Source organism: Grampus griseus (genome assembly GCF_964374135.1).
Source record: "Grampus griseus genome assembly, chromosome: 1".
In the NCBI taxonomy this organism is placed as follows: Eukaryota; Metazoa; Chordata; class Mammalia; order Artiodactyla; family Delphinidae; genus Grampus; species Grampus griseus.
The window spans coordinates 105,193,453-105,216,238 of record NC_139017.1 but is presented as its reverse complement, the minus strand read 5'-3'; the positions used below and the strand labels follow the sequence as shown (position 1 = coordinate 105,216,238).

General features: G+C 38.8%; 1 pseudogene across 1 annotated transcript; it reads right to left on the bottom strand.

Moving 5' to 3' along the window:
* Positions 1–726: 726 nt before the first annotated feature.
* Positions 727–21,080, bottom strand: LOC309828946 (guanylate-binding protein 2-like; annotated as a pseudogene). Its single transcript has 11 exons — positions 20,891–21,080; positions 20,241–20,368; positions 19,196–19,316; positions 15,944–16,129; positions 15,351–15,593; positions 12,243–12,520; positions 10,690–10,916; positions 8,522–8,620; positions 8,042–8,225; positions 3,407–3,422; positions 727–918 (listed from the first exon to the last, which is right to left on the bottom strand). The product of its transcript is annotated as a guanylate-binding protein 2-like (transcript).
* Positions 21,081–22,786: the final 1,706 nt, after the last annotated feature.

The following is a 22,786-nucleotide window of genomic DNA, read 5'->3' as shown; positions in this document are numbered from 1 at the left end:
AATGAAGTCGGGGAAAGACAGGGAGACAGGGATTCCTCCACACCTGGCTGGGTAAACCCAAATTTGTCCCTTCTCCACAGGTGGCTTAGGTGTCCTTGACCCCATGGTGAACGTTGCCCAAATAATGGTAGGATGAGAGAGTTCAACAGACTGTCTCTCAGGGGCGTCTTTGTGAGAGAAGAGGTTTCTTTATGAATTTTTCTTCACTTGAAAAATGTTTCATTTGTTCATTTCCTTTCTCTTTCCTTTTTAAAAAAGTGTTGTTTTTTTTTTAACCGCGGTGATTTTTTTTCCTTAGCAAGAAAATTACGTGTGTGTATAAAATCCATGATTTTATAGCCCAGACATATTCACTATTATTTTGTTACAGTTCTTCTTTTCTTTTCTTTTCCTTTCTTTTACTAGGGTGCATCCAGATTTGGGGGTTGGGGGTTGGGGGGAGGACTGTTTATAATTTGAGGGTGGATGCAAATTTGGGGGTTGAGAGTTGATTCAGATTCCTTCCATCCTGTTCTGTATCCTTTAAGGCATTGTACTTACCTACAACTTAAAAACTTGACTGCTGCTGTTAGGGAACCAGGTTCTTTTGCTCGAGGAGCTGCAAGCCAAAACACTGAGACGCTGAGGTTTGCAACAGGGAAAAATTTTATTTGTGAGGCAACCCAGTGAAGAGGCAGGAGAACAAGTCTCAGGTCTGCCTCCCAGAAGGAGAGGTGTTTGGAATACTTAGGGGACAAAGAAGCAAGGTGGTCTTAGACCTTGGGGAAAGGTGATCGGAGGTAGGGAAAAGGTGAGGTAATTGGAGTTCTGTGCAGGCTTATCTGAGTTGCATGCTTCTTCATGGGATGCCTGTGCAAATTCAGGGAGATTTGGTTTGAAATAGGTTGGAGAATTTGGGGCTGTGATGACAAAATTCACCTATGGGACAAGCAAGTATATTCTGTGCAGACTCTGATCAGCCGTATTGGTTTCACCTTGTTTCAGCCAGTTTTGTTGTATTACAAGAGGAGGGATTTTCGATCTGTTCCCTTATCTGCTGTTCTGTAAGATAAGCTCAAGAATTTGTTAGTCGCCAGTTTCTGTTACAGGTTTTTAACCCTATGGAGCAGGGTTTCACTACCACATCTGTATTTCAGACTGTAGTGAGGGGAAGGAAGGACAGGGAGAGTGTAGTCTCAAAGTTCTATGGCCAAGACTCCCCAAGAGCAAGTGCTTTGACACATATTCCATATGCAGACTTATCTAGCTTCAAAAGCAGCTAGAAAAGTATAATAATCCTTAGCCAGATTGCCCTAAGCTTATTCTGTAAAATAGAATGATACCATACTTGAAGGTGCAAAGCATGTTATAATTCTAAAAGTATATGCAACAATATTGGGGACAGATTTTTCTAGAATCTTGAGATGAAACTTGGCAGATTCAAGACAAACCCAAGCTGGGAAAATTAGCATGACCTCATAATTCCTGAGCCACCGAGATTGATTTAGGGGGAGATTGAGCACATGACCTAAGGCCAGATAAAGTTAATCCTTTCTCAGTTACCTGGATCCAAGAAATTTCTCTCTTTTTCTGTATCACTCTTGGTCTTCTTCTGACTCTCTTGATCTCCTGTCTTCTGTTTTCATTAACTTTTTGTTGTTGTCAATGAGGGTATAAAGACGTGTGTTTCAAGATGAAGACTGTAAGGCCACTTAGGTATGTTTGGCTCTGAAACATGATGTATATTATTACTTACAAAGGGGTAGAATACATTTGGAGTCTCACTTCCAGCTTCCATGGTTGTAATTGCTTCAGGAAAAATCCAATAATATTGGAAAAGGAAGAATGATTAAAATGGGTTCCTAAACTGAAGGCAGTCACTGAGACTTGATTTAACTGAAATGAAGTGTTTTTCAGTTTCTATTAATTTAACTCCAGAAAAAGTGGTCTAGCATCTTGTTTTCGAAATTGTGCTTATTTGTCACCTAGTGTACTTAGCTTTGGGTCTAGTGAAAACTCTGAGAGGAAGAGTCTCATTTTCACATCCTGCTACTCAGATGTTAGTGAAAGACCACAGCTGTGGATGGACCAGAGTTCTAAGCAGCTCAAACAAAGGCCAAGCATACAATAAACATGGAGTCAAGCAAAAAACAAAACAAACAAAAATACATACCAGTTAAAACTATGCATTATAATGAGATAAGACAAGGAACAGAACAAAAATCAGGGATAAACCTAATGTTAGAACAATCAGACAGGGCGTTTGAAATTGCTATTATTATTATGTTGAAGGATCTAGTGGAAAGGTGAATAACACACATGAACATATGTAAAATTTTTCAAAGAATGGACACTATTAATAGAGTTAAATGGAAATGCTATAAGACTAAAGCACAGTATCAGTGATTAAGACTTATTTTAATGGAATTAACAGAAAAGATGTGGACAAGTTGGTGGAAAGAATCAGAGAAACTGAGATAGATTGATAACAATTAACCACATGGAAACACAGAAATAAAGAGAAAACAAATTATAACTGAGTGTTCAATAGCTGAAGACACCTCACAGGACAATGCCAAGAGGTTTATTGTGCACATAATTGAAAAAAATAAAGTAGAAGTAAAGAAAGAGACAGAAAAAATGTTTGAAGAGAAAATGTCCCAGAATTTTCCAAAATTAGTAAAAGACAAAAAATGGCAGATCAAAAGCTCATAGAACCCTAAGGAAAACAAATATAAGATAAATATGGCTATGCACCTCACAGACTAGCAATAAAAACCAAGCATAAAGAGAAAATCTTGAAACAACTGGTGAAAAAATAGAAATATTACATACAGAGGAACAAAAACTACGATTGGAAACAAACATTGCTAGAAATTATATAAGCTAGGAGAAAGTGGAATAACATCTCTAAAGTATTGAATGAAAAATGTCCACCAGAATTATTTACACAGTCACAATGTTTTTAAAGTGAATGCAAGATAAAAACTTTTAAAGTATAGCTTTCGAACACTTGTATCCTGTTGGTGGGAATGGGAATTGATGCAGCCACTATGGAAACAGTATGAAAGTTCCTCAGAAGACTAAAAATATAACTACCATAGCAAGGGAGTTCTCTTGGGCCTCATTATAAGGGCATTAAACTCATTCATGATTGTTCCGCATTCATGAACTAACCACTTCCCAAAGGCCTAACCTCCAAACACCAGCACATTGAGCATTAGGTTGTCAACGTATGAATTTTGGGGAGACATACACATTTAGATGGTAGTAGAAAAGTTCTCTAGGGAAACCAAAAGACAACAGGGAGACAAAAACAAAAACAGTAAGGAAATTTTAGTTCCTGACCCCACACCCACAACAAGTGGTAAACACAACCTAACCTCTAGACAGATAATGTAAAACCTCACACTAAAGGCATATTTACCTTAATTCCTTTAAACCTATTAAATCACGACAGCTTTCAAGAAAAAATTATGAGGCAAAAAACATAGTCTAAAGAGACGAATCAAGTATCAGAACCAGACTCAGACATGGCAGAAATTTTGGAATTGTCAGACAGGAAATTTAAAATAACTATGATTAACATGTTAAGAGGTTTAATGGAAAAAGAGGATAATGAAATGAAAGAACAAATGAGTAATATAAGGAGAGAAATGGAAACTCTCAGAATCATAAGGAAATACTAGAAACCAAAAACATGATGACATAATGAACAATGACTTTGATGGGTTTATCAATAGACTGGACATGGTTGGGAAGGACTCAATGAGTTTGGAGGTGTGTCAGTAGAAACTTCTCAAATTGAAAAGCACATCGTATTCAAATTGCAGAAAATCAAAGACAAAGAGGAAATCTTGAAAGGAACCAGAGGAGCCAGAGGGATAGAATGCCTTACTCATAGAGGCACTAGGTAAGAATTACATCAGACTTTTTAGACTTTTCTTCTTGCTTGAAAGCATACAAGCAAGAGGAGAATGGAGTGAAATATTTAAAATCTTGAAAGAAAAAGGAACAACAAATTAGAGTTCTGTATCTACTGAAATTATTCTTCAAAATGAAGGAGAAATAAATACTGCGTAGTAACAAGTTGGCCTTCCTCTCTTCACTGGCATGTTATCAGAAGAGGCAACGCCACCACCACCTGGTAGTAAGGAGATCATCTCCCACTGGAGTCGGGGTGGGGGGGGGCACATGGGTCAAAGTAACTAGGCATTCCCACCCTTTATAGACAAGTTGTTATCAGTGGAGGACTAATGGAACCCACCCCCACCCAGCAGTAACAATGAACCCCTCCATCCAAGGCATCCAGAGAGTCTGAAGTGGGAATTTACACTCACCTCACAGTAATGGTACGGCCATTACTCCTCTTTCTTTGCCAGCAAATAGGATTTGATTTCTTATAAGAGGTCACTGGACAATTTAAAATCTGCTCTAAAATTAGAGTATTATCCAAGCTATCAGAAATAAAGGCTTAGATCCTAAAATGACCAGTCATTGTATAAATAGAATGTGAGAACATATTCAACTCTGAATTGAGACAAGTTGGGCAAGGACTCAAGAATTCTTTCCCCCGCCTTCTCTAACTATCTCAGTCCCTCTGATTAATTTTTGTAAATGATAAGATTTAAATTTTATCTTGTTTATGAATGTAAAATTCTGGTATCCATACCGGAGACTTTATTTTCTATTAATATAAGTGAAATTAAAAGTAAAAGTAGAGTAAGGCTACTTTGAAATAGGACTAAAGTTCAGAGTCAGCTCCTTTTTCCCTGACCAAGAAAATCCAGTTATTATCAGGGAACCAAAATTAGTTCCGGGGACAATTGAACCTCACAATTTTTTTGTATGAAGTAACCAAATTTCCTGCTTATCTTTTTTTTTATAAATTAATTTTTATTGGAGTATAGCTGCTTTACAACATTGTGTTAGTTTCTGTTGTACAGCAAAATGAATCAGCCATGGGCTTCCCTGGTGGCGCAGTGGTTGAGAGTCCGCCTGCCGATGCAGGGGACACGGGTTCGTGCCCCGGTCCGGGAGGATCCCACATGCCGCGGAGTGGCTGGGCCCATGAGCCGTGGCCACTGAGCCTGCGCGTCGGAGCCTGTGCTCTGCAACGGGAGAGGCCACAGCAGTGAGAGGCCCGCGTACCGCAAAAAAAAAAAAAAAAAAAAAAGAATCAGCCATACATATACCTATATCCCCTCCCTTTTGAACATCCTTCCCATTGAGTTCACCACAGTGCCTTAAGTAGAGTTCCCTGTGCTATAGGTATGTAGTCTTTTGTTATCTAATTTATACATAGTATCAATACTGTGTATGTGTCAATCTCAATCTCCCAATTCCTCCCATCCTCCCTTTCTCCCTTGGTATCCATACATTTGTTCTCTATGTCTGTGTCATTATTTCTGCTTTGCAAACAGGATGATCTATACCATTTTTCTAGATTCCACATATATGCGTCAATACACGATATTACAATACATTGTTGTTTACTATAGGAACGATGCTGTACAGCAGATTCCTAGAATGTATTCCTCTTGCTCACCTGAAACTTTATACTCATTGATTGGTAACTTCCAATTTCCCCCTCCCTACGGTGCATGGCATCACCATTCTACTCTTTGATTCTATGAATTTGAATATTTTTGATACCTCATATAAGTGAATCATGCAATCATGCAATAATCATGCAATATTTGCCTCATTGTGACTGGATTATTTCATTTGACTGGACATTTCATAATGTCCTCAAGATTCATTCACGTTGTTCCATATTGCAAAATTTCCTCCTTTTTTAAAAGACTAAATAGCATTCCATTGCATGCATATACCATCTTTATCCACTAATCTGTTTATGGCCATTTAGATATTTCCACAATTGGTTATTGTGAACAGTGCTGCAATGAACATGGGACTGCTGATACCACTTTGATGTCCTTATTTCTACTCTTTCAGGTAAATAATGAGAAGTGGGATTGCTGGATCATATGGTAGCTCTACTTTGAATTTTTTGAAGGTACACCACACTGTTTTCCATAGTGCTGAGACATTTTGTATTCCTGCCAATGGTGTGCAAGAGTTTTCTTTTCTTCACAGTCTCACCAATATTTGTTGTCTTTTGTTTTTTTGATAACAGCCATTCTAACAGGTATAAGGTGATATTTCATTGTGCTTTTGATTTATATTTCCCTAATAATTTGTGATGTTGTATATGTTTTCATATACTTGTTGGCCATTTGTACATCTTTGGAGAACTGTCTACTTAAGTTCTTAGGCCATTTTTCTATTGGGTTAGTAGTTTTTTTGCTATTTAGTAGTAAGTGTTCTTATATATTTTGGAGGTTAACCCCTTATCGGTATATTGTTTGGAAATACTTTCTACTATTCTATAGGATGCCTTTTCACTCTGTTGATTATTTTCTTTACTGTACAGAAGCTTTTTAGTTTGATGTAGTCCCAATTATTTATTTTTGTTTTTGTTGCCTATGATTTTGGTGTCATAGCTATGAAATCTTGCCAAAACCAATGTTGTGAAACTTTATGTTTTGTTTTAGGAGTTTAACAATTACAGGTCTCCCATTTAAATCTTTATTTCACGTTGAATTGATTTTTGTTTATGGTGTAAGAAAAGGGTCCAAATTCATTCTTTTAAATGTGGTTCTCTATGATCTCCAACATCATTTGTGGAAGAGATTATCATTTTCCCGTTGTGTATTATTGGCAACCTTGTCAAAGATCACTTGATTGTATATGTGTAGATTTATTTCTGGGCTTTCTATTTTGTTCCATTGGTCTACATGTTCTCTTCATGCCAGTCCCATACTGTTGTGAATAGTGTAGCTTTGTAATGTGTTCTGAAATCAGGAAATGTGATGCATCCAGCTTCGTTCTTCTTTCTTAGGATTGCTGCGGCTATTTGAGGTCTTTTGTGGTTGTATATGAATTGTAGAATTGCTTTTTCTATTTTTGTAAAAAATACTATCAGAATTTTGATAGAGATGACATTGAATCTGTAGATCAGTTTGTTTTGTAAGAATATTTTAACAATATTAATTTTTCCAATCCTTGAACATAGGATGTTTTTGCATTTGTGTCTTTTTTACTTTCTTTTATCAATATTTTGTAGGTTCCAGTATTCAAGTCTTTCACCTCTTTGGTTAACTGTATTCTTTTTGATGCTATTATAAGTGGGATTGTTTTTTTAATTTCATTTTCAGGTAATTTATTGTTAGTGCATGGAAATGCAACTGATTTTTTTTTTTTTTTTTTGCAGTACGCGGGCTTCTCACCACTGTGGCCTCTCCCGTTGCGGAGCACAGGCTCCAGACGCGCAGACTCAGTGGCCATGGCTCACGGGCCCAGCCACTCCGCGGCATGTGGGATCTTCCCGGACCGGGACACGAACCCGTGTCCCCTGCATCGGCAGGTGGACTCTCAACCACTGCGCCACCAGGGAAGCCCCACAGCAGATTTTTGATCATGCAATTTAGTACAAGTCTCCAAAATTTGGTGGCAGAGGTAACAGAAATAAGCTGAGAAGATCAAGCCTGCACTGGTTGATACTGTATTACTGCGTAGACATCCTGACTCAGCATAGACTTGGAGTAAGGCCTGGAGAACAGGAAGGTACTGGCAGCCTAGGTATTTAATTATGTGGTTAATTGTGTAGACGGTCATGAAGTCTTCCTACTCATTAGGACGCTTCCAGACATAAAGTTATATCTCTGAAATGACAATTTCCTCTTTTGAAAAATGACAATATAATGGTACCCGTAACATAACGTACGGATTTGCTCACAGAATATCTGTAAAGCCACTGTTCAGTGCCTGGCAATGAATAGCTATGGTTTATTAGTGATTTAATTCTATGAGATTTTATCCTGCAAGTAGATAGCCTTTAGTAACCAGAGATGGTCAGGGGTAGAAGCAATAAGAGAATGAAATGTCTACTAGTGTTCGGGCTAGAAAAGTCCTTCAACTGACCTAATGCTCTAAATTCTAAGCAGTGCTTTTTATTCAGCACAATGGTAGAAAGAATGGAGATGACACAATTGAATACCTGAAGTTTAGGGCTAGAACCCTCTCCTGCTCTGCCATTAACTGGGCCCTCTCCTTTTCCATCTTCTCAGTCAGTTCTTTCACATGTTCCTGATAACCGTTTTCTCTCTCTTGCATCACCTGGTCATTCTTCTTTTGCATTTCCTTGTTTGCAGCTTCTGCAGATTTAGACTTCATACATTCCACGTAAGAAGAAAAATAAGCGGAGAAATATGAGGATCTTAATTTATTGTTAGAGCTTTATTTTCACACTTTTTGCTTGTTTGTTTGCTTATTTCATGAAGAAAACTTCTTGTTATTTTTGCACTGAGGAATCAGAGGACAGATTGACATAAATATTAGTTAAGAAAAGAATCCCCTAAAACTATGAACTATACTTGCTATTTTTTGCTCTATAGTAATATTCCAGGTGGACTAATGTGGCTAACATTAACATTTCTAGCGCTTTCCAACTATGTAGAGGGTTTTCAGTTATTCTCACCTTCAATCTCTTTTTCTTTTTCCGTAAGTGACTGATCAGTATGTTGAAGTGCATCAGCCACATCTTCCTTGGAATCCAAATATTTCTTCAGTGTCTCTTCTGCTTATTGATGCAGAAGAAGTTAGAATTAGGAAATAGAGACTATGGGTTAAAGTAAAACCTAGCAGTACATCTCTTAATTCAACTTCATTTTACCACCCATTTTAAAATTTAAATACCTTTTCAAACTAAGCTTTCTTAAAACCCAACTCCGGATCCACCTTCAAACTTGCTTCATTCTCAGTCACCCCAATTTTAGTAATTTAATTAGTAAATCTTGTCTTCTAATTGTGTGAGTTAAAAACCTTATGGTTATCCTTTATGTCTTTTTTTTTCCCCCTCACAAATCCCAGGTACCATTATCAGTTAATGATGTTTGCTCTGACTTCAAAATAAAACTAACCAGGGCCCGTCAATTGTCACCTGCTCCTCCCAAACACCCTGGTCCAAGACATCATCACTTCTTGCCTGGACCACGGCATTAGCTTCATAACTGGTCTCCCTGCTTCCTTCCACTCTTGCTCCCCTATAGCCTGTTTTCCTCAAGGCAGCTAGTGTTGTGTTATATTACTTTAAGAAAGATCACTTCAATTTGATGCACCAAATCCTCTGCTGATTTTCCAACTCCTTCCAAGTAAAATTGAAACTTCTCTCAGTGGCCTCCAGGATACTACTTTGTTTAGCCTCTGGCCCCTGAGCATCTCTCTGACCTCACCTCCTGCCACCTCTTCCTTTGCTCACTGCCTTCTTAATGCTTTTCCTGCCATTCCTAGAACATCAACCAATTTATCCTTCTGGATGTTTCTGTCGTTTGAAATTTTCATCCTCTAGATGCCCACTTGGCTCACTCCCTGACTCCTTTGAAGATTCTGCTGAAACAGTACCCCACGATAGAGGCCTTCTCTAAAAACCTACATATAAAATAGTACCACATATCCTTCCTCTCCCATGCCTGTAGTCTACTTTGTGTTTCTTCAGGGCACTTTTTTCACTGTGATAGTGACTTCTCGAGTCACTGTAGTATTATTCTCTCCTTTGCCTTAGTAACAGGACGCTTAATTTTTTCCACCAGGGCACATTGTGGGCCTTGATAAAATGTTGCACTTTCTAGTCAACCTCCTGGTAGCTGAGGTGACCATATGATTAAACTATAGCTAATACCACTTATGTGGAATGTTATATAGTACTTTTTGCAGATCGCCTTAAAGAGAGTTGACCCAGAGACTTTTAACTCTTCTGTTTTTCCCTTTTCTTTCCATCTGTAATATGGAAGTAGTGGGTGAAATTCCAGTAGCCATCCTAGACCATAAGTTGACCTTTAAGATGTAGGCTGGGTGCTAAGGTGCTGGAGCAGAGCAAAGAAGTGGCCTGGGAACAGGGTGATTGTGGAGTTGTCATAGCAGCATGGACTCCCTCTGCCATACTTCTTGTATATAAGACAGAAAATTTTCTCCTTTTTAAGCCACTCTTGTTTTATTTTATTTTTAAATAATATGTACCCAAACCTAATTCTAACTGATATAACCTGAGTATACCAGCACAGAAGTATAGTTAAGAGCAGAGAGTCTGCTACAAGGATTTCTATTCCAGCTGTACCACTTATTACCTGTACATCTTAGGTGAGTTATTTTACTTCCCTGTGCCTCAATTTTCTTATTTATAAAATGAGGACATTAATAACATGTACTTCATAGGGGTGTTGTGAGGATTGAATGAGTTAAGCCCATTTGTTTCCTGAAACAAAATAAGGTCTATATGTGTTAACACTTATTATTATTAGTTTTTTCTGTAAGCTATAATTTGTTGATTGCTGATACTTTGAAAGAACTTGTTTTCTTTTAATTACACTAACCACAGAAATTTGACAAGGTCTAGCATATAGTTAGGACTAAGTAGATAATTCTTGGATGATTGAATGACTAAGTTATTGAAGAAATTCTACAAACATTTTGGGGGGCTCCATCTGTGCTTCCAAGAAGGAATCTGTTATTCATCCCATGGTAGTCTCTCCTATTGGATAAATCAGTGAATGGATCAATGAAAAGCACAGGCACTGTTTACCAATCACATTTTGGTTGATTCCACTGTAGTTTGAAAGTGTCACCTCAGCAAGTCCCCAGAAATGGTACTCAGTAGGTAGTTTACCTGTATCCCCTTTCTGGGGGACTGGTAGTACTTATTCTTTAGCTCCTGCTTCTTCCAAATAGAGATGATAACCTCCTGGTTTAGAAAATATTCCTTGCTTCACATCTTCGTATACAGGGCCAAAAATATCCTGAATTAAAGCCATGCAATAAACTGAGGAAGCTTTCATGTTCTGCTTACAAAAGTCATCTCACTTTGCTTCTAACCCTTCCTGTGAAGTGAAAAAATAGTACAGAAGGTACAGTAAGCCATTATGAGGTTGTTAACCACACACAGATTACTGGAAATGCTGCTTCTGCAGAGAATGTGGCATATAAACATTACACACCTCTCACCATGCTGGGAGATTCTAGAATACCCCTAAATAGAGCGCTGGTTTAAAAAAATACATCTACTTCTCTTTGTGATTATCTGAAGCTTTTTCCCCATGCTTTTTTAGCTTCAGAGAATGATTCTCAAAGCATAGACGCTGTTCCATATAGAAACTTCTCTTTTCAAGTCCCTAATTTAGGAATAGTTTACCACACAAATGTTCAGTAAGACAGGCTTGCAGGGAGTTCCTGGTTCCACCACTTCGTGACTTAGTGACATTCAACTTTCATGAAATGAGGTTTCCTTTTTGTAAAACACACGAAATTTTATCTATGTCATAGATTCCACGTCAGGATTATATGCAGTGGTGCAAAGTATTAAACCAGTGACTTTTTCATGAGTGCTCAAAAGGGTCAATGATTAGTGGTACATTCTTTAAAATGATAATACTTTTGCATATTTTCTCAATACAAGACTAACGAAGGTAATGGAGATTGTACTGCAGGTATTTTCGGTATGGAGAAAGCCTAACAAACAGCATTTTTACCTACATCAAATTATTGAAGAGAACTTGTATATCAAGTGTTTCTTTAGTCTAGAAAGATGTCCATTGTCTGCTGACCTTCACTATTTAGTTTCATCAGAACCCCTGAAAGCAGGAAGGTGTAATTTGAAAACTCCTGCCCTTCAAGCCAGAGAAGGGATTGTCATCTGTCAAGTGATTATTTGTCATACAACAATCCTTCCTTAATTTGAAAGGACTCAGACTTGAGTCCTCAAATAGCATTCTTATAATTGATTTCTCTTCCCTGTCTTTCTGAATATTTTACTGTTGCTTTACATTAAACACAATACGTTTTTAGGGTTTTCACAAAGAAGTGAATCCTCCTGGATAATTAGCAGGGAACATGAAAACACTGTGTCTTTACTAACTTTAAATGAAAAAATAAATTAAAATAATCTTATGTAAATATAATTTTACAGTTTACTTTTTGCTTAAAATATGGCATCCATAGGGTGGAAATTAACAGAAGAGGATATCTGTAATAACCATAGTTGGTCATGGTACCATAGTCTCTAGGACTAAGTCTAAAGGAAGTCTATTCTTTCAGTAAAGATTGCAAATGAGTACACATAACGGAGGTCTGCTGTCTTTGGGAGGACTACTCATATCAAGAAAGGCCCAGATTTTTCTGCCTCTCATTAACTAGAATAGCAAATATACCCCTAATTTTTTCTGGAACACTCAGTCCACATCCTTGAAAGAGTTCTTCAAGACTTCAGTGACCTCTTTCTCACTGGCCCTGTGCAGGTCCAGCAGCTCCTGGAGGGTTTCCATGGGCAGCTGCACCTTCTGGCCCATCCATGGGTCATAGTGGGCAATGGCCTTTTGCACTGCGGCCAAGTTCTTAATCTGGGCCAAGGCCAAGACTGCATTCTCCATGCAGGGCAGATCCCCACTACTGATGGCATTGATGTAGGTCAGCACCAGGCTCTCTAGACCTACAAAAGAGAATTTTAAAAAATAGTGACTATTAGTTGGTGAGAGAGAGAGGAACAACTGTATTCCGTTTAGTCCTGATCATATAAATTTTATTATTTTGTATCAACGGCTAGAGTATTTTTTTTTATGTTTTTCAAGTGTCACAAACAATAGTTTTAAGGATTTTTTGAGAAGAATAGTGATGGAATATTTTGTTAACCTCTAGTTTCAGAGGAGTTTAAAGCTTCCCTTTCCTCCTCCTTCCCTCACCCAAATGGAAGATGTTGGAATGAATGGGTTAGAGTAAGAATATTTTGGGGACAAGATAGTAAGTCTTGATCTTTTCTTAGCCTTACTGTATTTCCCTTTTATATGCTGTACTGTATCTCCCTTCTAATATAAAAAAAAGTCAGGGAGACAATTTAGCATACACAAGCATTTGTGTGTGTGAGTGTAGGGGTACACGTGGTACCGGCCACTAGTCCTGGGTCTGGTCTAAATAAGAGGACCTTTCTAGATAGTCTCTCATCCAAGCTCCATGCAGTGTGATCAGTTCATCCACATTTGCTAGGGATTTATGGTTTTAGCACTGAAAATCTCATATACCAGGAAATGCCAGCCTCAGGCAAACTGGAGTTGTTGATCACCCTACAACTACCAGTTTTTGGCTACAATAATGTATCACCTCACACTGATCAGAACGGCCATCATCAAAAAGTCTACAAATAATAAATGTTGGAGATGGTGTGGAGAAAAGGGGATCCTCCTACACTGTTGGTGGGAATATAAATTGGTGCAGCCACTATGGAGAACAGTATGGAGGTTCCTTAAAAAACTAAAAATAGAGTTATTTTATGATCCTGCAATACTACTTCTGGGTGTATATCCAGAGAAAACTGGAATTCAAAAAGATACATGCACCCCAATATTCATAGTAGCACTATTTACAATAGCTAAGACATGGAAGCAACCTAAATGTCCATTAACAGATGAATGGATAAAGCAGATACGGTACATATATACAATGAAATATTACTCAGCAATGCAAATGAAATAATGCCATTTGCAGCAACATGGATGGACCGAGAGGTTATCATATTAAGTGAGGTAAGTCAGACAGAGAAGGACAAATATCATATGATATCACTTATATGATGAATCTTAAAAAATGATACAAATGAACTTATTTACAAAACAGAAATAGACTCACAGACAGAGAAAACAAACTTATGGTTACCAAAGGGGAAGGGAGAGGAGGAATAAATTAGGAATTTGGGATAAACAGATACACAGTACTACATTTAAAGTTGATAAAAAAACAAGGACCTACTGTACAGCACAGGGAACTGTATTCAGTGTCTTATAATAACTTATAATGGAAAAGAATCTGAAAAAGTATATATATATATATATATATATATATAACTGAATCACTGCTGTACACCTGAAACATTGTAAATCAACTGTTCTTCAATTAAAAAAAGACAACTAGCAATTTTGGGGCACTCAATCCTGGGCCTTCTCTTTCTATAGTTTTAAGTAGTGCCATCTATATTTTAACTTCCTGCTTTGAGTTGATTTTTAAGCTTTCGATTTGTATATTGAAATATCTGGATGATACTCCTTCTTGTATACATCAGAGAAAAATCAATACTAAATGATCCAAATCTAAACAACTTCACCAACTCTGGAAAACTATTCTTCCTCCAAGTATTTCTTTTAGTAAATGACATCTGTTCAAGCAGTTGCTTAAGCTCAGAACGCTGGAGTCGGACTTGACACTTCCTTATCATTCCTTCCACACACCACGCCCATATGCCCTCCATCATCAAGGTTTATGGATTTGACATTCAAAATATGTGTGGATTCTGTCCATGTTGACAATCTCAATTGCCACTATCTTAGCCTAGCATAATCCCTATTTATTATTAAAATATTGCAGTATCATTCATCTTCTCATTGCTTCATGTACATCCCTCCAACATGGTATCTACAAAATACTCAGAAGGATTTTTTTAAGTATAAACATAACCAGTCCTTTTAGGTATGGTTCCCTGAATACTTCTCCAACCATGACGCCACTCTTATTCACTCTACTCTTGTTCAAGTCGCACTTTCTTTTACATTCTTGAAGTCGCAGAGATCTTTACTGTCTTCGAACTTCTCACGTGGTATTATCTCTGTCTGCAAAGCTATTCGAACTGTTCTTCTAATTAACTCCTACTCATTTTCAAGTTCTCATTTTACATGTCACTTTCAGAGACAAATATTCTCTGTCTTCGAATCCAAAGCAGCTATCATTTTAATTTATTGTGCTTATCATTGTTTATCATTAGAGTTAAATAAATTGTTTTAGTACCTTTTGATCCCACCGTGCTAGAATGAAGATAGAGCTAAAATATTTTAATCCACCATTACGCCCAGTGGTTGGTGCATTGCAGGCACTCCTAATCAATTCATATATTTTTTGCATTGATAAACAAGAGAATTGTGTTAAGGTTAGTGGCAAAGCTTTGCAAACATGGAGTATTTGCCTTTTCCTGACTTTGTCAATCATACAACTTTCCTGGAAGGAAATTTCATAAATAAGGAGAGAAGTTGGTGGAGAAGGTTACTACACCAGGATTAGATTCTAGTTTGTTTCCTTTATTTACCTTGCTCATGTGAATATTAGATAACACCAGAAATACTTTTAGTTCCCATATAAAATTCACAAAGTGACACTTGTGTTCTGTTTTCCTTGGCATCATTAGACTCTGTATTTGTCAGAAGTAACCCTCATGGTTCCCACTTCTATTGTCTACAATGGGCAATAGGAAAGTCCAAGTATGGGCAGTGAGAGGGACTCATGAGGCCCATTGACTGTGATGCCCCCTGAGAGAGTCTTGGCCTTGGAATGGCTGAGGATGTAGAAGCAGAAGTCTTCAAATTGTTCTCTGAATTCAGGGTTCAGATCTTCCTCCTGTAGCTGCTCCTGGCGGGTGAGGTACTTCCTCTGAGAAGGGTGGTCAAAGATGAAGCACTTGTTCTCTGGAAGAACTTTCGGATACATAACCAAGATTCATTAAAGCTTTTAGTTTTTTTTATCAGTACCTGGAGGAATGAAAATTTGAGGTAGTACAATTTCAGGCTGATTGCTTCAAATATATGACCCTTCAACTTAGTAATTTGCACAAATCCTATATTAAGAGGTAAATATTAACTAATCATGGATCAGACCAAAAAAATTAAAGGGATAGAGAAATGAAATTTCTTTTCTTCTCCAAGAAGGAGGTAACTTAAAATTAGACCCAATTGATTCATCTAAAGAATGTTTCATTTCCTCTAACAGAACAGCCAGGATAACAAAGTTACGAAATTATAATTTTTAGCACCTAGATAGAAATGGTCATTGTGATATTGTTTTCTCTTTTTTTTGTTAGCCAACCATCAGGCCCAGTAACTTTGCTTTAGCTTCAGTGAAAGCTTCCAGTACTCATCAGCAGTGATGGGTTGCCCATTTGCTTCCAGCTCCAGGGAGAAATCTCTCAGAGTCCACACCAAGTCTGGAAAGAAGCTCACAAAGTCAGCTGAGTCTTTGGCCTCACGTTTACCAGGTGAGGATTTTGCCCTGATTCAATCTGTCAGTTCTGTCACATAGCTGAGATGCTAACATAGGAAAACTGCAGAAAAGGAGTAGCACCTTTTATGCTGTATTTTCTCCCAAAGCTTATCTAAAATAATTTTTCTTAATTAGTTTATTCATTCATTCCACAATTTATTGAGCAACTGCTATGAACCAGGCACTGTCTTAGAACCAATAACATTGCAATGAGTGGGACAATTCTACCATACACATTCTAGTGAGCGAGATAGATGATAAATGAATAAACAAAAATGTAATAAAATCTGAGTCTTGTTAATAATTGTCTTGAAGGAAAATGAACCCAAGCTAAAGGTTAGAGAATAACTGTGTATGTCTGCATGTTGTACTGGTTTATGTAGTGGTTCAGGTAAATTCATCCTGAGATGATCATTGAGCAGAGATCTGAATGAACTGAGGGAGCCAGCCATACACTAACTCATTGGAGGAATATTCCTGGCAGAGGAAATAGCTCCTACAAACGCTCAGATAGGAAATCACTGAGTGTGTCAAACATATAGCAGGGAGACCAGCATGGCTAGGGCAGAAGTCCTAGAATGGATAGGGTCCAGACTATGTCAGCCCTGTAGGCCATAGAGAGTGTTTGAATTTTAATCTAAATTTAATGGGAAGCTATTGAGAAGCTTTGAGCTGAGAGGGGATATGACCTGATGTTTGTTTTTAAAAGATCATCTGGCTGGTGTTGTATCTGTAAGAGACAAGAGTATAAGCAGAGAGAAGCATTAGGCAGTTAAGAGGTAACCCAGAGGAGAGAAGATGGAAGTTTAGACTGGAGTTATCACTGAGGAAGTGGTGGAAATTAGCCAGCCTGGGAAAATACCTATGACAGTGGAGCTGACAGGACTTGTGACTAATAGTTTGCAGGTTATAAAGAAAGGAATCATCCAAGATGAATCCTAAGTTTTTTGGGGTTTTTTTGTTTGTTTGCTTGTTTGCGGTACGCGGGCCTGTCACTGTTGTGATCTCTCCCGTTGCGGAGCACAGGCTCCGGACGCGCAGGCTCAGCAGCCGTGGCTCACGGGTCCAGCCGCTCCGTGGCATGTGGGATCCTCCCGGACCGGGGCACGAACCCGTGTCCCCTGCATTGGCAGGCAGACTCTCAACCACTGCGCCACCAGGGAAGCCCGAATCCTAAGTCTTTGATCCAAAACTGTGATGGTGAAGGAGTGCTTTTGGTCAAAAAAATTAAGAGTTCTGTTTTTTGACACGCTAAGTTTCAATTGTTTCTTATACATCTAAATGGAGACTTGTAACTAGATACACAATTTTGTGCCTGAGAGCAGTGGTCATGATTACTTATACAAATGTTATGGTGATTGACATAACGGTGTTAGTGAACTCCTTGAGGCTAGAAGAGATGGCCTAGGGACTGAGAAAAGAAGAATAGAAACCCAAGAATCAGAGAGCTATAATACTTAGAAGCCAATAAGAGAAAGAAGATGCAACAAAGTAAGCAGAAAAGATATAGCCAATAAGGAAAGTGGAATATTAGGTAACTGTGGTGTTTTAGACACCAAAAGAACCAAGTGGTTCAGAAAAGAAAAAGCCATCAACTTTATCGAACGCTCCTGAGAGGTCAGTGAGTATGAGAGCCAACCATTAGATAGAGGACCATGAAGGTAACCTTGACAAAAGCTAATTTAGGACAATGCTTGAAACTCAGTTTATGGAAATGTTGGAGTTGTTGATAATGACCAGAGCTAAGAATGCAGGAGAGTGGAGGATTAAGATGAGGAGGTGAGGGAACTGAGAGGCCAGAGTGTTAGACGAATGTCTGTTGGGTGGTTTTTTTTTTTTTTTTTTTTTGCGGTACGTGGGACTCTCACTGTTGTGGCCTCTCCCGTTGCGGAGCACAGGCTCCGGACGCGCAGGCTCAGCGGCCATGGCTCACGGACCCAGCTGCTCCGCGGCATGTGGGATCTTCCCGGACCGGGGCACGAACCCGTGTCCCCTGCATCGGCAGGCAGACTCTCAACCACTGCGCCATCAGGGAAGTCCTGTCTGTTGGTTTTTAAAGTCTCTAAGAATACAGTGAACTAGGAGCTAGAATATTTAACAGATGAAAGTTTGTTTACAGGGAAGTGGGTAGATGACTTCGCCAAAGGATAGTGTAGTCTCAGTACATGTGCTTCGGAGGAGTTTCTCTTTTTAATGGGAGAATGAGAAAGTCTCTGGAAGCTGTGATAAAGAACAAGGAGGTTACCTAAGTTTTGTGGGACCTATGACATGCAAGGTGTGGGAGAAAAAAATCACCACTTAAGACCACTTGAGAAGTCTGTGGGGGAAATACTGTCCAGAGAGTATAGATAGAACTCAGTCAGAAGGAACTATTTAGAGATGATGATAAGGATCTAAAGATTTGCTGAATGAGACATGAGTTCTAGAGGATGCTGAGGGCTTGGCAATGGAGATTTGTTGGGAGAGGTCATCAAACATGACTGCAGTTTTGACCCCTGAGCTGGACCCAGGCACCTTACCCTCTCCCCTGTCCTTGGAATGTGCACTCCGCTTGCCTTCCCCATGCTGGAAGTTGCACAAGGACACAGTCTTGAGATAGTAATGGGTGCTGAGACCATCTGGACTGTGTACTGACTGAGCCCAGGTAAGGTCTCTATAGAGACTTTTAAAATTTGGTGGGTGGGTGTGGAAATCTATTTGTCTTCCAGCCACCTAAGACAAGACTTCTAAGTAAATTCCCTTGCTTATTAAACCTGCCACCTGCCAGTCTGATCTGCCATTTTCTTTGGTCTCTCCCTGCCCTCTGGGTACTAAGGTCAGTTTCAGATTACACCCAGGAAGCTCCTGAGGAGATTGTGACCCAACAGGATTAAGTCAGATAGGGCTTGTACAGAGCCTTGTGCAGCTAAGTGTCTAAGGATAATGTGTGACCAGAAAGGCCTGGGCTTCTGGCGGTGATTGAGGTAGACTGGGATGGTGAACATAATGGGATTCATTAAAGAGGGGACTCCGAAATTCTTCTGCAGTTGCCCACAAATGTAACTGGTGACAAAATAAAGCTGTTCTTTCCTAGATTTCATGTTGTCTGGACCACAAAATGGATTCTGCAGCTGGTCCATGGCCTGCTGGTTGATGGTTCCCATGCTGTTGTATAAAAAGGTGCTGCTCAGGAGAATGGCCAGGGCAAAAATTCAGCAGTCATTCTGGTTGTCTCCCTAGAAGTCATTGTAGAAACCACATAGAGTGACTTAGAGCACATGATTTCAATTCAGATGGACAGAGACTGATCCCAGATGTCTCTATTTAACTCCGGAAACTTAGGTTAGTCATTTCCCTATGCAAATTTTTATCCATCTGTACATGAATTTATATAAAAACGTTAAATTCATGGTGTAGTGAAATTTAAATTAGGCATTGTACATAACTGCGTATGACAGTGTAAAGCAAATAAGCACTTGATAGTGGTGGCTATTATGATCATGTAATAGAATTCAAACCTATCTCCTGAACTGAGACTGTGATCCTATTTCTGTTCTCATGACATGTCATGGTGAGGAACTTTTTAGACAATAGTTAAAATATGCCCCTTTAGCAAGAGTAATAATGTATTACAAAGATGTTGTCATCAGATCTTATACTTTGCTTCTCTTACAAATAGCACAGCTGTGGATAACACCATTCCCACCACCTTTCTGGGTTCTCATTCTGAAAAGTCAGATATGTTTGTAAACTGTCTATCAGGTTTAGAGGCCCCTTCAGTAGCCTCACCAAGACATTTTCCTACAATATGAAAGAAAAATGACTTAAAAAGTCATTAGCCATTATTTTATGGGTTTCAAACCTACCAATGGGCCTTCCTGACCACTCTCAATGCTTATATGTGTGGCCAAGGTATGCAACAATACTTAAATTAGCCCATCATTCTCATACTCAGTGTTTACTTTTCTCCCATAAGGCTCACTTTGGTTTGCTTCAAATTGGATCTGAGATCAAATCTTGAGCGCAGCCAAGTAAATATAATAAATGAAAATAATACATTAGTATGATATACTTGAAGCACAAATCAAGGAGTGGGTAATGATAATGCAAAGAGGGCTATTGATCTGACATAAATAGGATTTAAAAGATTTATTTTTTACCTTCTCCACATCTCCCAGGCCCTCAGTATCAAGCAGAACTAGAGTATGTTCTGGCTTCTTGGGATGAGGCACACACCACATCCAGATGCCCTTCGTGTGAGACTGCACCGTGGAGCCCAGAGAAAAACCTGCAAGGGGGCATGGGGTTAAGAAAGGGTGGAGTTTTAATAGCAGATGGATCTTGAAATTGAGATAATAGTTAACAACATCAAGGTTTAAAGAGACAAATGAAAACATAATCAGTATTGATCTTAACTGCAACCAGAAGAAGAGAGAAATTAGAACATTCAGTACAAACTGAAATATTTATTTTACCTTAAAGATCAGTATAAGCTTGATGTTAATCCACATACATTTTAGTAAATGTTTTATTGTTTATTATTATCTGTATTAATTTTCTTTATTACTACCTTACCCCTTCCAGAAAGGCATATTTATACTTTAAAGAGAAAATTAAGGCCAAGTGGTAAGGAAGAGTTGACTCTTATCTTCTAGCACAGAATAAATGTAAGATGCCCATCACTGTATTGAAAGTTAGCTTTCAATATTCCTCCCAGGTCTCTAACGTCCTCTTTTCGCATCACTGAACTTGATTCTGGGAGTGTAGGTGGACAGAAGGGAATCAGCTGGGCTTTGCTAGTGCCACTCACCCTTTTTCTTCCCAGCCAGCTTGTTCATCAGGTAGGATTTGCCTGTGCAGTAGATGCCCACGATAGCCACCCCCAGAACGGGCTGCTTAATGGCAGACAGGATCTTCACAATTTCTGGATTAACTGACAGTCGCTCATTAATGTTCTCAATAAGGCACTCTGGGCCTGGCATGTGCATCTCTGAGGCCATGTCCAGAGTGCCACCTGATCTGCAAGGGAAGAGATGGGATGGAAAGCAATGTCTAGTCAGTTAGCTGATTGAGAACTTTGCAGTTAGGACTAAAATTTGGTTTTCTCCTTGAACTTTGTTCCTTGTATGTTTTAAAAAGTCCTGTGGCCTATTTAAGCCTGTCCTATAGACTAGTCCACTGGTTCTTTTTAAAAGTAACTTGATTTTGAAGGAGCTTAGCCTTACACAAATTCATATATACATTGGATACAGAGTTTCCATATTCCATTTCCCCAGCTTCCCCTAATATTAATATCTTATTTAACCATAGACAATGGTTGAAACAGGATTTTAACATTGATACAATACTACTATCTAATCCACACACCTTTTCCCCATGTCACCTGTTTTCCCCCTGATGTCCTTTTCTGATCCAGGATCCAATTCAGGACCCTTCATTGCATTCAGTCATTACCTTTCCTTAGTCTTCTCTCATCATTGACAGGTTCTCATTTTTATTTTGTCTTTCATGACCTTGTCATTTTAGAAGAGTACTGGCCTGTCGTTTTGCAAAATATCCCTCCATTTGGGTTTTTCTCATGATTCCTCATGATCAGGTTGAGGTTATGGGCTTTTGGCAAGAATACTGTGGATGCAATGTTCTGCCAGTCTCAGTGTATCATATCAAGGGATGCATGATGTCCGTAGAACGCACTCTGGTGCTGTGATGTTAACTTTGATCACTTGATTTATGTGGTGTCTGCCAGATTTCTCCACTGTAAAGTTACTATTACCTCCTTGTAATTAAAAAGTACCATTCGAGGAGATATTTTTGAGACTGTGTAAATATATTCTCCTTAAAGTTTAATATCATTTTTCTTTTTCTTTTTTTTTTTGCGGTACACGGGCCTCTCACTGTTGTGGCCTCTCCCGTTGCGGAGCACAGGCTCCGGACGCGCCGGCCCAGCGGCCACGGCTCACGGGCCCAGCCACTCCGCGGCATGCGGGATCCTCCCGGACTGGGGCACAAACCCGTGTCCCCTGCATCGGCAGGCAGACTCTCAACCACTGCGCCACCAGGGAAGCCCTAATATCATTTTTCAATGCTAATTTTAGCATCCACTAATAGTGATTCTTGCTTGTAACAATTATTACTGTAGTGCTTGTCTGTAGGTGATTTGTACTTGCACCATTCCTTCAACATTTACTAACTGAGGTTCTATTGTAAACAAGAGCTGTTCCTTCTCCTTTATTTATTTTTTTACTCATTCAATTATTTAGTTGTATCAGTATAGACTCACAGATATTTATTTTATTTTATTCTATGGGGTTTAATACTTTAGTATCATTATGTACTTTTTGCTTAATTTGCCCCAGATTTGTTCATTGAGAACTCCTTTAGCCTGGCTCCTGGGTCTTTTGGGCATGCTTCCATCATATTCTGAGCACTTCCTTACTTTGTGGCACCATAGGGTATTCCTGATCTGTCTTCTATGTTGCCTGCTTCAGCTCTAAAATTGGCCATTTCTCCCCGCAGCCCTGATTCCATTCTTTGGGTAACAGAACTTAGATGCCAAGATATCACACTAGATATGTCCATTACTTCTAGGTCCCCTCAGTGGGCCAAGTTAAGAAATGTGTGTATGAATACTAGCATAAGTGTACATAAATCTATATTTATCTATTTATTTCTGTATAAAATCTTAATTTCCTGCTCATGTTTCTAA